Source organism: Artemia sp. Qi Xiang Cuo, chromosome 7 (assembly GCF_049724085.1).
Source record: "Artemia sp. Qi Xiang Cuo chromosome 7, ASM4972408v1, whole genome shotgun sequence".
In the NCBI taxonomy this organism is placed as follows: Eukaryota; Metazoa; Arthropoda; class Branchiopoda; order Anostraca; family Artemiidae; genus Artemia; species Artemia sp. Qi Xiang Cuo.
In genome coordinates, this window is record NC_142800.1 from 64,725,629 (window position 1) to 64,739,128 (window position 13,500).

Below are 13,500 nucleotides of genomic sequence, written 5' to 3' on the forward strand. Positions count from 1 at the left end.
AGCTTACAGGTTTGAATACAACCAGTTATATAATGTCAGTAGGAAGGCCCAAAAAACAAAAATTTGCAATTATTACAAATGATGATTTGTTGGAACCGTCTGAACTATCAAACATGATAAGACCAACAGCCCAAACAAATTGAATTCACAATGGGTGCAAATCAACAACCTGGATCATCAAATGAGACAAGACCAATACAGGCAGCTAAAGCAAGAGGCATTGCTAAATTGTCTGAAGTAATCAAAATCCAAAACGAAGAAAGACAAATACAGTTAGAAGATATGCAACACCAAGTATCAAAACATGGCAAAAATGAAAATGAAGAGCAAAGACACACATGGTTAGAAGACAAGCAACACCAAGAATCTGAGCAAGTCAAAAATTAAAATAAAGATCAAAGAAACGGGTTGTTAGAAGATATGTAAAAATGAGAATTAGAGCATTTCAGGTCAGAAGAACAGTCTAAATAGGTCAGAACTTTAAGGAAAAATTCATATTTTTCCCAGGGTGGTTGTAATGAACCTGAGGTGATGTCATGACATCAAGAAGAGGTGACATCATGACATCAAAAAAAGGCTCAAATTATCGGTTAGAAGACAAGCAACAATGAGAATCCATATATAGAAGCCTGCCATGTGCTGAGTACTGGGGCCTGGTCCAAAATAGGTCCCAGCACTGAAAGGTCCAAAATAAGCATTATAGTCCAGGCTCACAGATTGGATTCCAGCCACATCTGGGTTTTTGCCATGCATTGTCTCCCATAGCATCTATTCTTGTTGATGCCAAAAAAACTTGAGAAAGTTTGGCTCTTACAGTGTACAATGTTCAACATGCCTTCAACTCTTTGGTTCATGATGAGGTGATATATATGGGAAAGCATGGTGTAAAAAAAAGGAACCCTTATTTATTTTATTCAGTACAGGAGAAAGCCATAGGCTTTCTCCTGTATTGAATGGAACCCTTCTTCCTTTAAATGATATGTATGTAAATCTGAAAGCCAAAATTAAGCTCCTGCATCAGCATCCAAATCTTGAAATAAAAATAAGCCTGTTGTCCTAGTTAAAAAAGGGGCTTGACAAATGCTATAACTTCACCTACTGCTTTTGATAATACAATAATCCAAGGGCAAGAGAGATGTAAAACAACCCATGTCCTGTGATGTATTAATGTTGTGTTAATATCATGTGCAGATGATATATTTAATTTGAGTTGCACTGTTTTGGGTATAGAGGAAAACTTTCACATCCTCCAGAAGGATTATAAGCAGCTTGGATTAGAGTTTAATGCAGAAAAGTTGGAAATCTTGTTTTTTAATTAGAATCAATTCCTGATGGTTTTATGATTGCTCTTGGAATTACAAGCATTAAGCCAGTCCAGTTCATTACTTACCTTGGCCTTCCAAATAAGTTGTTTCAAATAAGTTGAGGTTCAACAGATAAGTTTTAGCTTGCCTTTATAATGCAATCATACTCCCCCATTTTTGTATTCAAGTCCTTTTTAGAGAATTTTTCCTAAGTGTGATAAGCATAAACTTCAATCTGTTTTCTTTAAGTATGCAAAATTTCTGCTTCATCTCCTACTTTGGTCCCAAAATTCTTTTCTTATTAGGAATTATAATATAGGGTAAGACACCCAGTAGTCGGCCACCTGCCTATTCTTGGACAGAATGTAACTAACAGGGAACCTACCTTGTTTGTTTGTATTAAATTGTTTGTTTGTATTAAATTTGTATTAGATATCTGTATGGACTGCTTAGTGACCAGGGAAACCAGCTGTGCATAAAAACTTTCTAAGCACATTAGCCTAGAGGTAGGTTCCCTGTTAGTTACATTCTGTCCGAGAATAGGCAGGTGGCCGACTACTAGGTGTCTTACCCTAACAGATCCTGTAAATTTCTAGTGGGCCTTATAATTTAGCTAAGATGAAAGTGAAAACATCATATGATGCCTTTTTTATGCTCTTTCATAATTCAATAATTGCTTCTGGAGCTAATTGCTAATCCTCAGTGCCTCTAGGGAAACATCCCTGTTATGGCACTCTCTAGATGGCTGTCAGTTGGTTTGTCAAGTCTTGTTTCTCTGATACTTGGCAGTGGGCCATATAATTTAGCTAGGATGAGAGTCAAAACATCATTTGATATTTTTTTTTGGGCTCTTCTATAGGCCTATATATAGCCTAGGCTACTGAATTCAAACTTTACAAAAATGTTTAATATGTAAAAAAAAGTCACAAAAAAAACATTCCAATCAGGCCCTGCACCTAGTCAATCTGGCCCTGCATGAGCAGGAAGCATATTCCATGATTTCTCACTGTCTAAACTTCCTTGAAACCTAAACACCTGTAACAATTCACAATGTGTTAACTAAGTCCAATCAATCTATCCTGGTATTTTTTATATTCCTTGGGCTATCTATGGGATTGCTAGCGGGAGGGGACACATTTGCAAGTGAATTGATTTTTATATTTGGAAAGAGAATCAAGAGGTGTTCACCTTGTCCATATGTCAGTTGTTATGGAATCTTGTAGACTATATAATTAGCGAAATGAAAAGCACAAATAAGAGATTTATGCGCAAACCTTGTATTTCTATTGATACATAGGCCACTCTCTAATTACGAAGGCGTAGAATCTTCACTGTAGAGAAAATACGCTTGGCTTTTGCCTTCATTGACCATTTGCTTTCTCCTCAGATTGTTTATTTACTGTTTAGCAATGAAAATGAAGTATGAAAGCAGTATTGCCTTACAATATAAAGCGGTTTCTTAAGGGTGCACTTCCAGTCGAAATAGAGAAGTATTTGCGTTGGTTTTTGATACTTATAATACGCCTAGATTGTTACTGTTTAAACAAAAAATTCATTTTTTTTTTTAAACCAATCAATTTTTTGGTGCTTTTTCTCCTGATTGATATTTCAAATAAAAGAAAAGAGCTCTTAAGCCGAAAATGAGCAGAAATAAAGTCAAGCAATCTTCCAAGGGTTAACTACTACGAGTCTATAAATAAATAAATGGAACTCAAAACGAACAGAAATTACATTATATAGCCGACTCAATCACAAAAGAACGAAATTTAAAATGACTAGGAATTATAAGCCACATGCCTTCTCAAGACCAGAAAATAATTTGCATTTTCTGAAAACAAATGACCGTGGATTGTCAGTTTAATTTACAAATACTCATATTTATTTCTTAAAGTTTTAAAAAAATTTTACTCATTGAAGTAAAAAAAGTGAAAACATTTAAAATGCATTTCGTTTTCAATAAAATTAATAATTATGGTTTCGTCTTGAGAAGGCATGGGGGTACACTTACACTCTTCTTATTTATTTAAATTGTAAGAGCAGAAGTAGTAATATTAATAGCCCAAAAAAATTAACTTATTACCCCCAGTCACTCTCGATATATTGCCGAGTTGTTTCATTGGCAACCATACACGCAATGTCTTTCGATTTAGTTGTAAAGCATCAACTTTTAAGCATAATGGGCCAATTTTTCAGTTGCAAGGGCTGATATGCTTTATATCCCTAGACACATTGTTGCTGGAAGGTTCTACTATGCTGAACGAATGGCTGTCTCAAAATTTGACTGGATGTGTTTGGAAAATAAATGGGCTTGGGAGAAGGGCTGCTTCCCCTCAAATCTTTTCTACTCTTAAAAAGGGCACTAGAACTTTTAATTTTGAATCGAATTGGTTCCTTTAAAAGTTTCAACGATATTCTTAGCTATTATGAAGTGGTACTGCCTATGATATTGCTTATATGCCATTTTAAAATCCTGTATGTACAAAACAAAACATCTCGTTATAATAATAATTATGATAGCAAAATTAACTTAATTAACAAAAAAAAACAATAACAACAAAAACTTAGGAAACAAGAAAAAAAAGAAAAGAAGGGAGAAAATAAATGCTGGGAAGGAAAGAAATGCCGGACAAGAAGGGCATGAAAGCTCGTCCCACCGTGGATACAAAGCAAAAGACACAAACAAAAATATCGAAAATTTTAAAAATTCCATCATTAAAGGTAAAACCAACATTAAAAAACAATCTTTAATAATTTCTTCTTTAAATACAGCTGAGATTTCTGGGATTGATAAATCTGAGTTTTATCATTTAGCTTGTATTTATACGCAATGAATGACATTAGGTACCTAAGTGAAAACCTTGATCTTTTACATCTTACAAAAAGAATTTGGTATAATCCCTCCCACCGACGAACCGAACGAGGGGGCAAAATCAACAGAGATTTATTACAGAAATGATTTTTAGGATTTTGAATTTAAAAAGGCCATAAGGAAATATTTATATCACGTATACGTTTTAAATCCGGAAATTTTAGGAAAAAGAACATGGTTTTCGTTTCAGATGTCTTTCAAGTTTCGATAGTCGATGTAAAAAATTTCCAAGTATTCTTACTGCCCTATTTTGTAGTACCTGTAATTATTTTAAATGCGTCCAAAAGGTATTGAGAATAACTGAGCAGTAATTCAAGTACGAAGCAATTAAAGAGTGGTAAATTATTTTTAGTATGGAAAATGGAAAAATATTTTTCACACGGTACTATGAAAAATATTTTGAGCAAGTTTAACCCTTAAATGATCAATGTGATTACGAAAAGACACCAACGGATCAAGAAAAACTCGTAAATAACGACATGACTGAACCCTACAATTTTCATTCTCATCAACTTGAAGCACCTGAAGAGAAATCGATTTAGTGGCGCGTTTTAAACGACCAAAAACCATAAATTCAGTTTTAGTAAAATTTGGTCTAGATTATTAGAAGCAAAGCATAGATTAAGTGAAGTAAAAGTTACAATCAAATTTTCAATTAATGTAATTGAATTAGTCGCTTTAACAGATATAGCTGTGTCATCAACAGATAGAAAAGCAAGACTAATATTCTCCTGCAAACTTTGCGTAAGATCATTAATATAAATCAAAAATATGAGCGGGCCTAATACTGAACCTTGAGGGACACCAATATAACTAATGTTTTTTTTAATTAGACAGTTTTCCATCGACATGTAACGCAATACTACGTCCACACAGGTATGATTTTCTTAAGTCTAGTTTTATCCCTATTATGCCTGCATTTTTCATTTTGTCAGAAAGAATTTCATGGTTTAATGCATCAAATGCTTTCTTAACAAGGTAGAAAATAGTAGCCACATGGAAATCACTATCTAAACAATCATTTAATTCTAACAAAAGAGCTGCAAGTACTTGTTGTGTCGGATGGCTTGCACTAAATCCAAAATGGTATTTGGTAAAAAAAAAATTATCTTATCGAAATAATTAGAAATCCTTTCTTTTAAAATTTTCTCAGACAGCTTAGATAAAGGTGATAAATTTGCAATGGTAAGAAAATTATTTACATCAGATTTATCACTTTTTTATGTATCAGAAATACCCTGACAAATTTCAATCATCTAAGAAACATACTTGAACCGACAAACCAATTAAAAGTATGAATAAGTGCTTCAAAAATTACTTTAGCAATATTTTTTAACAACTTTGTTGATATTCCATTATATTCCACTGAATTACCACTTTTTATATTTTTAATAACATTGTGGAATACTGCAACAATAACTGGGATCAGAAATATGCTCGTACCTTCAGAGGGAGGAAAATAATGCTTATGCATCCTGCGAGAAGAAAAATTTATAACTACAGAAACGATAGATTGTCCAATGTCAATAAAATAATCACTAAACATAATAACAACAGCTTGCGGTCCTCTAACTTCTTCACTGTTTATGTCATATAATACCTTGGGGTGCGACAACTGTTTATTTCGTCCAATTTTATCCTTGATCAAACTCCAAGTTTACTGGGAGAATCAGAACTATGAAATGAATCTTCATATTAAACTCTTTCGCTTTCTCCTTACCAACAGGTTTTTATAATTTTTAAAACTTATGTTTATTTCTGTAGGATACTGCATTTGGTTTTATATGAGGAGTTTTTTCATTAATCAACCTCAAAAGGGACTCATTTACCCAAGGCTTTCTTGGAGCACTTCTCTTTCTAAATGGGATTCTGTACGGATCAAATTGATCAAGTTTTTCAGTCAATATACCATAAAACTTATCTAAGGATTGATTTGGATTATTTCCATTATTTACTAGACTCCATTCAACGTCACCAAACCCTTTTGATAAATTTAACAAATTTTTATGCGAAAAGTCTCGACGCTTTGTTTGAATTTTTTTATTAAACGAGAACTAAGGCGGAAAATCAGCCACAATTATGCAGTGATCAGATGAATCATCAGGAATGACATATGTATTAACGGCGATGTAAGGTGAAAAAATATTATCAATTAGTGAAAATGACTTATCAGATATCCTGAATGGCGTAAAACATACAGGGTGCACAGTGTTACTATCCATTCTATTCTGGTTAGCAGATGCAAGGCTCATTAAATCAACATTAAAATCTCCCATAACTATATAAGGAGTATTAAGACCAACTAATTTATCCAACAAAATTTCAAAATGATTTATAAATTCTACCTGACTAGCTGAAGGAGTACGATAAATAACTGCGATAAGCAGATTCTGATTATCTGAAAAAAAAACTCAATAACACAAGATTCAAAAGGCATTTTAATATTCATTTGCAAAACATCTAGCCTTGCATGAGCTGGAATGCAATTTTTAACCAAAACACCAAGACCATCTTGCTTATGTCTACTTCTACCGAAAGGAAAAATTGCTAATCTTCAACATGAATACTTTCAATTGACAATTCGTCTAAAAAAGTTTCACATAGGCCTAAAATATCCCTATTAGATGTCGATAAACAGTTTTAATCGTATCTTGTGCAGTCCTCCTGCCCCAACAATTCCAAAATGACATCCTCCCTGTATTAACATTATTCTTTGCCAAATCATTCAAAAACAAATTTTGATTTTTTGGGATATCAAATACATTGCAATTATCTTCATTATCATTAGCTACAATATTTTGGAAAACTGAAAGAGACAAAAGAGAATCACGCTCAAATTCATTTCACCTTGATGATGGAATTCCACCATTTCCTCGATCCATTATCAAATATTACCACCACGTCAAGGAAAACCATACTACGCCCCACCATCCCAGCAAATAAACAAAAGAAAAAAAAGGTAACACAAATAGGAACAACTTTGAAAGGAAAAGAAAGATGTCTTCATTCCAAGTTGATTTCATTCAATACTGCCAATCCGAAAGACCTCTGTGCGGGTCTAAATAATAAAAAAAAGTAAACAAAGAAAAATAAATCAGAATTTAGCAGAAGGCGTACAAACAATAAGTAAATGCAAACAAACAGGCTACGTAAAACAAGATTAAACATTACATACTTATATGAATTAAATAATGACAACAGAGCGCTCCAACACGTAGTAATTTTATGCCACAGAATCATCCACTTGTAAACTTTGATGTGCTTCTCCTCGGACACTCGAAAAGTCGTCGATCTCTGGTATATAATCATTAAATGAGTATTTTGTATTCGAACCGTCAGGTCTTTTCACAAACAAATATGCTTGAATTCCCTTGGATATCCTTGCATCATATCCGTGAACTTTTCTTAATTTATCACACTTCACCAATAACAGCTTTCGTATTTTACGGATTTCGGCTGGAACATCGTCACTAATAAATAAGTTCGAATTGTTTCCATGGAATGTCTTATCCTTAAACTTACTAGCATTTTTTATCATCGCTAACTTATCATCTTTTTTATTCAGTCACCTTCAAAAATTTACGATTTCTATCGTAGTGTGTGATCGTGAAATTTACATCCGGCATTTCTTATCCACGGCAAACTACTTCTGTGAATAAAACTTTAGCGTTATCATTGTCCTCGCACACAGCATTCCATATAATAAAATTATTTTTTAACTTAAGGACTGGGCACACGTAGCTGATTTCGGGAACTGATTTCCAAATCAGTGCAGATTTTAAAAGAAATCAGTGTCGATTTGAGCTTGAAAAACCTTTTAGTTTTCGGCGCCGTTTTACAAAATCAGCGCCAATTTTAATCATGATCATCACAAAAAAATAGGGGATACAAATAAACAGTCAGCCAGAGATGTCTGGGGTGAAACATCCTGCTACTGAGCTGAGAACTAAACTGAGAATTAAGCTGAGATCAATCATGCAACTATTAATAAGCTCCAGTTGACTATTTGTGTCCATGATTTTTTGTTTGGAAAATCTTGCGCAATAATTTTTTTTTAACCAATTTTTCTTACCGCTATCGTTTGTCCACTGATGCTGAAATCGGTTCCCGAAATCAGCTACGTATGCCCAGCTCTTTAGCGGCTTTAATTCTCACAATCTTGACTTATGTCTCCTGCCGGGCGCTGCTCGGCGTAGAGAGTGACGTCTGCCTCCTCCATCCACTTCGGTCCATGGCAAGCGTTTGCACATCGCTCAACCTGATATTTGCCATCGTCAGGAACTTGGAAAGGCTGTCAGACCATCGTTTCTTCGGTCGGCCGCGAGGTCGCTTCCAACCGGCTTTGACAGGGTCGAAGTCATGGATCGTTTTTGCAGGTATGTGTGGAGGCATTCAAAGTAGGTGTCCGAACCATCGTAGTGTTCGCTCGGCTGCTTGTATGGCTGATTGTATGGGTCAGATTCTCGCAATCCGACCCATACAATCTTCATTTTTTCTTATTAAATTCATTACTTCATCCGTACATGTTTTACTTGCAATTTGAGACAAGACGTATCATTTTCATTCTTTCCAATTTTCAGTTCAGTGTTATTCAACTTATTTTTAAGTAGCGAATGGTCTTTTTCCAGATTGTCGACCCTTGTCATAAGACTTCCTAATTGATTGTTGATATTGGGTAGCTTATCATCATTTTCTTTTACGACTTCGAGAATTTGCTTAAAGTCTGATAATTCTTGTTTCGAGCTAGAGCTATCCTCTGAGGTGTTTAATGTACTCACGCCTTCTTGTCTAGGGTTTTTCCTTTTCCGTCCCATTATGAACTAATAGACTTGACATATATCCAACTATCCTTGAAATAATATTTTCACATTAATTTAAACAGTGGTCTTGAATGTGTCTTACTCTGATGAGAGCATTGAATGATTTCAAGTTTCGTATTTGTTTGTGAAAGTTTTTATAGGGCAAGGGATGTCCTATAACAGGCCAAACCCTTTCATTTGGAAATTGTGGAGGTGACAATGCAATCTGACCAAGCAGGCAGTAACCTCCAAATAAATCACCTTCGTTGGCAACTTTTGCTGCGGGAAAATGGAGGACTCTACAGTGAATACACGCAACTTTGAAGTGTGTTAATGACTTGTAATTAACACTTGTGTAGTTTGCGGCATCTTTATAGGTTTTAGTGGGTTTTGTGAAACAGTTTGTTGGTTTTGAAGATTGTGATAGTGTTTTTCTTCTAACGTAATATTTGTTTCTTCTTCACAGTCATTTTTGATTCGTTCTGAATTTTGCTGTCACTTAACAGCACAATTCTTTATTCTTCAATTTTTTATTTGACACATTCTGATACTCACTATCACTTGTCTGCTAACCCAACAATTCTTTGTTCTTCACATTTATTATCGACACGTTCTAATTCCCGCCGTTGTTTGTAATTCTCGCTAACGCTCATTTTATAACTGCATATTTATTTGTTCTCGCTGTTATATATCATCTAAGCCGCGTATATTTCTTTGTTTTTCGTTTTCATTTTTGATTCGTTCTAGTCCTCGTTGTCGCATTTCTTGTAACCGCATATTTTTTTGTTCTTCACTTTTGTTTCTGAGCTGTTGCAATTCTTGCTATCACTTATCTTTTAACCACATAATTCTTTGTTCTTCAATTTTGTTTTTGACTCTTTATAACTGCCGTTTTCGTAAATGTTCTAGCTACATTTGTTTTTCGTTTTATCATTGCTTCAGACATTTTTTCATTGTCCTCTAGATATTTGATATTTTGAAACTGCTGAAAATGCCTTTTAAAGTGTGCGTCATTTAACGTGGCAACACTAGTAAGGAGGTTCCCTAGAGATATAAAATATATAAATTATTTTATAAACTCTCTGGGAGGTTCATATCAGGTACCTGCCCGGCCAGCATTGTCGATTATTTATATGGAATTAGATTAGTTTAGGAATCTCAATTTTTTCTGGTCTTTTCAGATGTCATTGACAAAAATAAAATCCTTAGATCAAACAGTTCGTGGTAACGAACTGTATGTAAGGAGCGACCCGGCTCAATGGTAACCAAAACTCTAAAAAACGGAATTTTGATACCAATAGATACATCAAAAGAATCAGATTTTTATTCTGATTTCAAATATATAAGTTTCATTAAGTTTAATCTTACCCATCAAAAGTTACGCGCCTTACAATATTTGGCTGATTTTCGAAAAAAGGGGGAAAGACCCCCTAAAAGTTATAGAACCTTAATAAAAATCACACCATCATATTCAGCGTATCAGAGAACCCTACTCTAGAAGTTTCAAGCTCCTATCTACAAAAATGTGGAATTTTCCATTTTTTGCCAGAAGAAAGATCACGGATGCGTGTTTTTTTTTTGTTTTTTTTAGGGGTAATCGTATCGACCCAATGGTCCTAGAATATCGTGTGAGGGCTCATTGGAACGGAAATTAAAAGTTCTAGTGCCCTTTTTAAGTGACCAAAAAAAATGGAGGGCAACTAGGCCCTCTCCCACGCTCATTTTTTCCCAAAGTCACCCGATCAAAATTTTGAGATAGCCATTTTGTTCAGCATGTTCGAAAATATGATCAAAATGTCTTTTAGGATGACTTAATCCCCCACAGTCCCCGGGGGGAGGGCTGAAAGTTATGAACTTTACTCAATGTTAACATATAGTAGCCTATTGGTTATTGGGAAGTATACAGACGATTTCAGGGGGGATTTTTTTTTCTGGTAGGTGGGGGTAGCGTGGGGTTGAGGGCTATATGGGAGGATCTTTCCATGAAGGAAGTTTTTATGGGGAATCGAACATTGCAATAAAGGGGGTGCCGAATATCTCAGCGTTATCAAAGAAAAGATCACAAATCAAATAAAAAAAACAACAAGTTTTTCAACTGATCAACAGATTGTGATTAAGGGGTCGTTTTCAAAGAATTGGAAAAAATTCAAACTTTAGCTTAAAGAGCAGGGTATTGACTAAAGGGCGAACCCCCTAATATACGTATTAAAAATATATGAATATAGAAGTTTGTTACGTAAGTTAATTCGTAAGTTACGTATATTTATTACTAATAAAAACGTTCGTGAATAAAATTCAACAAGTTTTGAAAAAGCCAGTTAACCAAATAAAAGTACAATTAGTATGCAAATTTCGGTTTAATTATTCATGTACGTTTAGCCAAAATAAAAAACTGCATTAATTCGAAAACTTTAAAAAATTAAATAAAAAAACCAAGGTCTTTTAATTGAAAGTAAGGAACGACGTTAAAACTTAAAACGAACAGAAATTATTCCGTATATGAAGGGGGCTGTCCCCTCCTCAACGCCTTGCTCTTTGCGCCAAAGTTTGACTTTCTCACAACTCTATTTTTTTTAAACAATGAAAAACTTTAGCGTAAAGAGCGAGGCGTTGAGGAGGGGACAGCCCCCTTCATATACGGAATAATTTCTGTTCGTTTTAAGTTTTAACGTCGTTCCTTACTTTTAGTTAAAAAAACTTTTATCATTGTTAAAATTAATAAAATTTTACGTTTGGATTGTGCAAGGCTTTCAAAAAGCAATTTTATGGTATGATTTTACGTTTGTCTTAAGACACTTAAGAAAATTCTCCAAATAGACAAATTTGACTTTTACTCAAACTATGATAGAAATAGAACTATCTGTATATGTTCAATCACAAACTGCATTGGATACTTTAATGAAAATTCAGAAGCTAGATTTTGTTGATATAGCACCTGAAGAGAAAAGACAGGTCAGCTATGGTGTAATCAAGCAAATAGCACTAGATTATTCAAAGGAAGAACTGCTGACAGACCTTAGGGTAGAAACCAATATTGAGATTAAGGAATTAAAGAGGTTGAAAAGATACAACCGAAACACCAAAAAATTAGAAGATAGCCTGAGTATTTGTGTAGCATTTGAGAGTAACTCTCTTCCCCAGTCTATCTGGCTATATGGAAGAAAAAGAAGTATTGAGAGATACAACCGACCCATTATTCAGTGCTTTAAATGCCAAAAGTATGGCCACACTCAAGAAAAGTGTAGGTCGCCACATGCTGTATGCCTGAGATGTGCAAACAAACACTCTTCTAATGAGTGTCCCTTAAAACTAGAAACCAAAGAGTCAGGAAAATACCAAAAGTATGTCTGTGCTAACTGTGGGAAAAACCATTCAACAACATCTGGTAGCTGCCCAGCCAGCCAACAAAACTATTAAATCATAAAAATTGCAGTTGCCCAAAACGTACCAATGAAAAGAGCAGCTAATGCATACCGGAGTTATGCAGATGCACTAAATAAGAAGGTTGTAAAAGAGCAACCCCTCCTTGAACCTAAAAAAACCCTTCGACAGCTAGTGTTATTTGCATTTAAAATGCCAGAAATGATAGACATCAAGGAATTAGAAATGAAAGATAGGATAATGAAGCTGTGTCATCATATGCACTCACTTTTAAAAGTTGAAATTAATATAGAAGAAGTTTGGAATCTTGCAAATAAACCAGAATGAAGTTGCTATCTTTTAACATCCAATCTATTATGAAAGGCAAAAAGGATTTATTAGAGTAAGGAATAGTGATACAATTTTTGTGGTGTCCAGCCCATGTGGGGGTGGCAGGGAATGAAAAAGCAGACAAATATGCCAAACTGACAGCACAAAATATGACCCTTACACCCCCTACAGAAACATATAAACAGATTAGAGAGATGGTTAGAAAGATTTACCAAAAACATTTTGAGGAAATGAGGGATAATAGTAGTAATATAGCTCTTACCCAGAAAAAGAAGCCTGGCTTTGGTATGAAAAATTATAGTAGATTAAAAAGAAAATATGGTTGCTTAATGTTCCGTTTTCGGTCGACCCATGTAGGTATTAAGCATAGGTTGTTTATCATAGGCAAAACTGATAGTCCTCAGTGTGATAATTGTTGTGAGATAGAAAGTATTTTCTATTATGTTGTTGAATGTAAGGAGTATGAAAATTTGAGAAAAGAAATGATGAATTTGTGCAAAGAGGAAAATTTAGGAGAATTTTCAGTAGTACTTGCATTAGGAATTTTGATTGATGAGGATTCTTTGAAGTATAGGATGACAGACCTGTTTATTAAGTTTATACAGGATAGTGGTAGAGAAAATGATTTTATCTGATGCTGATAGTAATGTAATTGCTGTATTGTCAGTGTTGAAAAGGGATAGATCTTGTATGCATAATAGGTTTGATTGGTGGTTTTATCAATGATATTTGTCCCTGTTACAAAAAAAAAAAAAAAAAAAAAAAAAAAAAAAAATCCAACTATAAAGTAAGATTTTCTTTTATTTTTAGATTTAAG

The 13,500-nt window shown here is 34.2% G+C and overlaps 1 protein-coding gene across 4 annotated transcripts in view; it reads right to left on the reverse strand.

The window, feature by feature from the left end:
- Positions 1-3,088, reverse strand: part of mbt (serine/threonine-protein kinase PAK mbt) — a 95,076-nt gene extending 91,988 nt beyond the window's left edge. For all 4 annotated transcript variants that reach the window (XM_089091659.1, XM_089091658.1, XM_089091657.1 and 1 more), the window contains exon 1: positions 2,579-3,088. The gene's annotated coding sequence lies outside the window, so the exon portion shown is untranslated. The remainder of the gene's footprint in view (positions 1-2,578) is intronic.
- Positions 3,089-13,500: the final 10,412 nt, after the last annotated feature.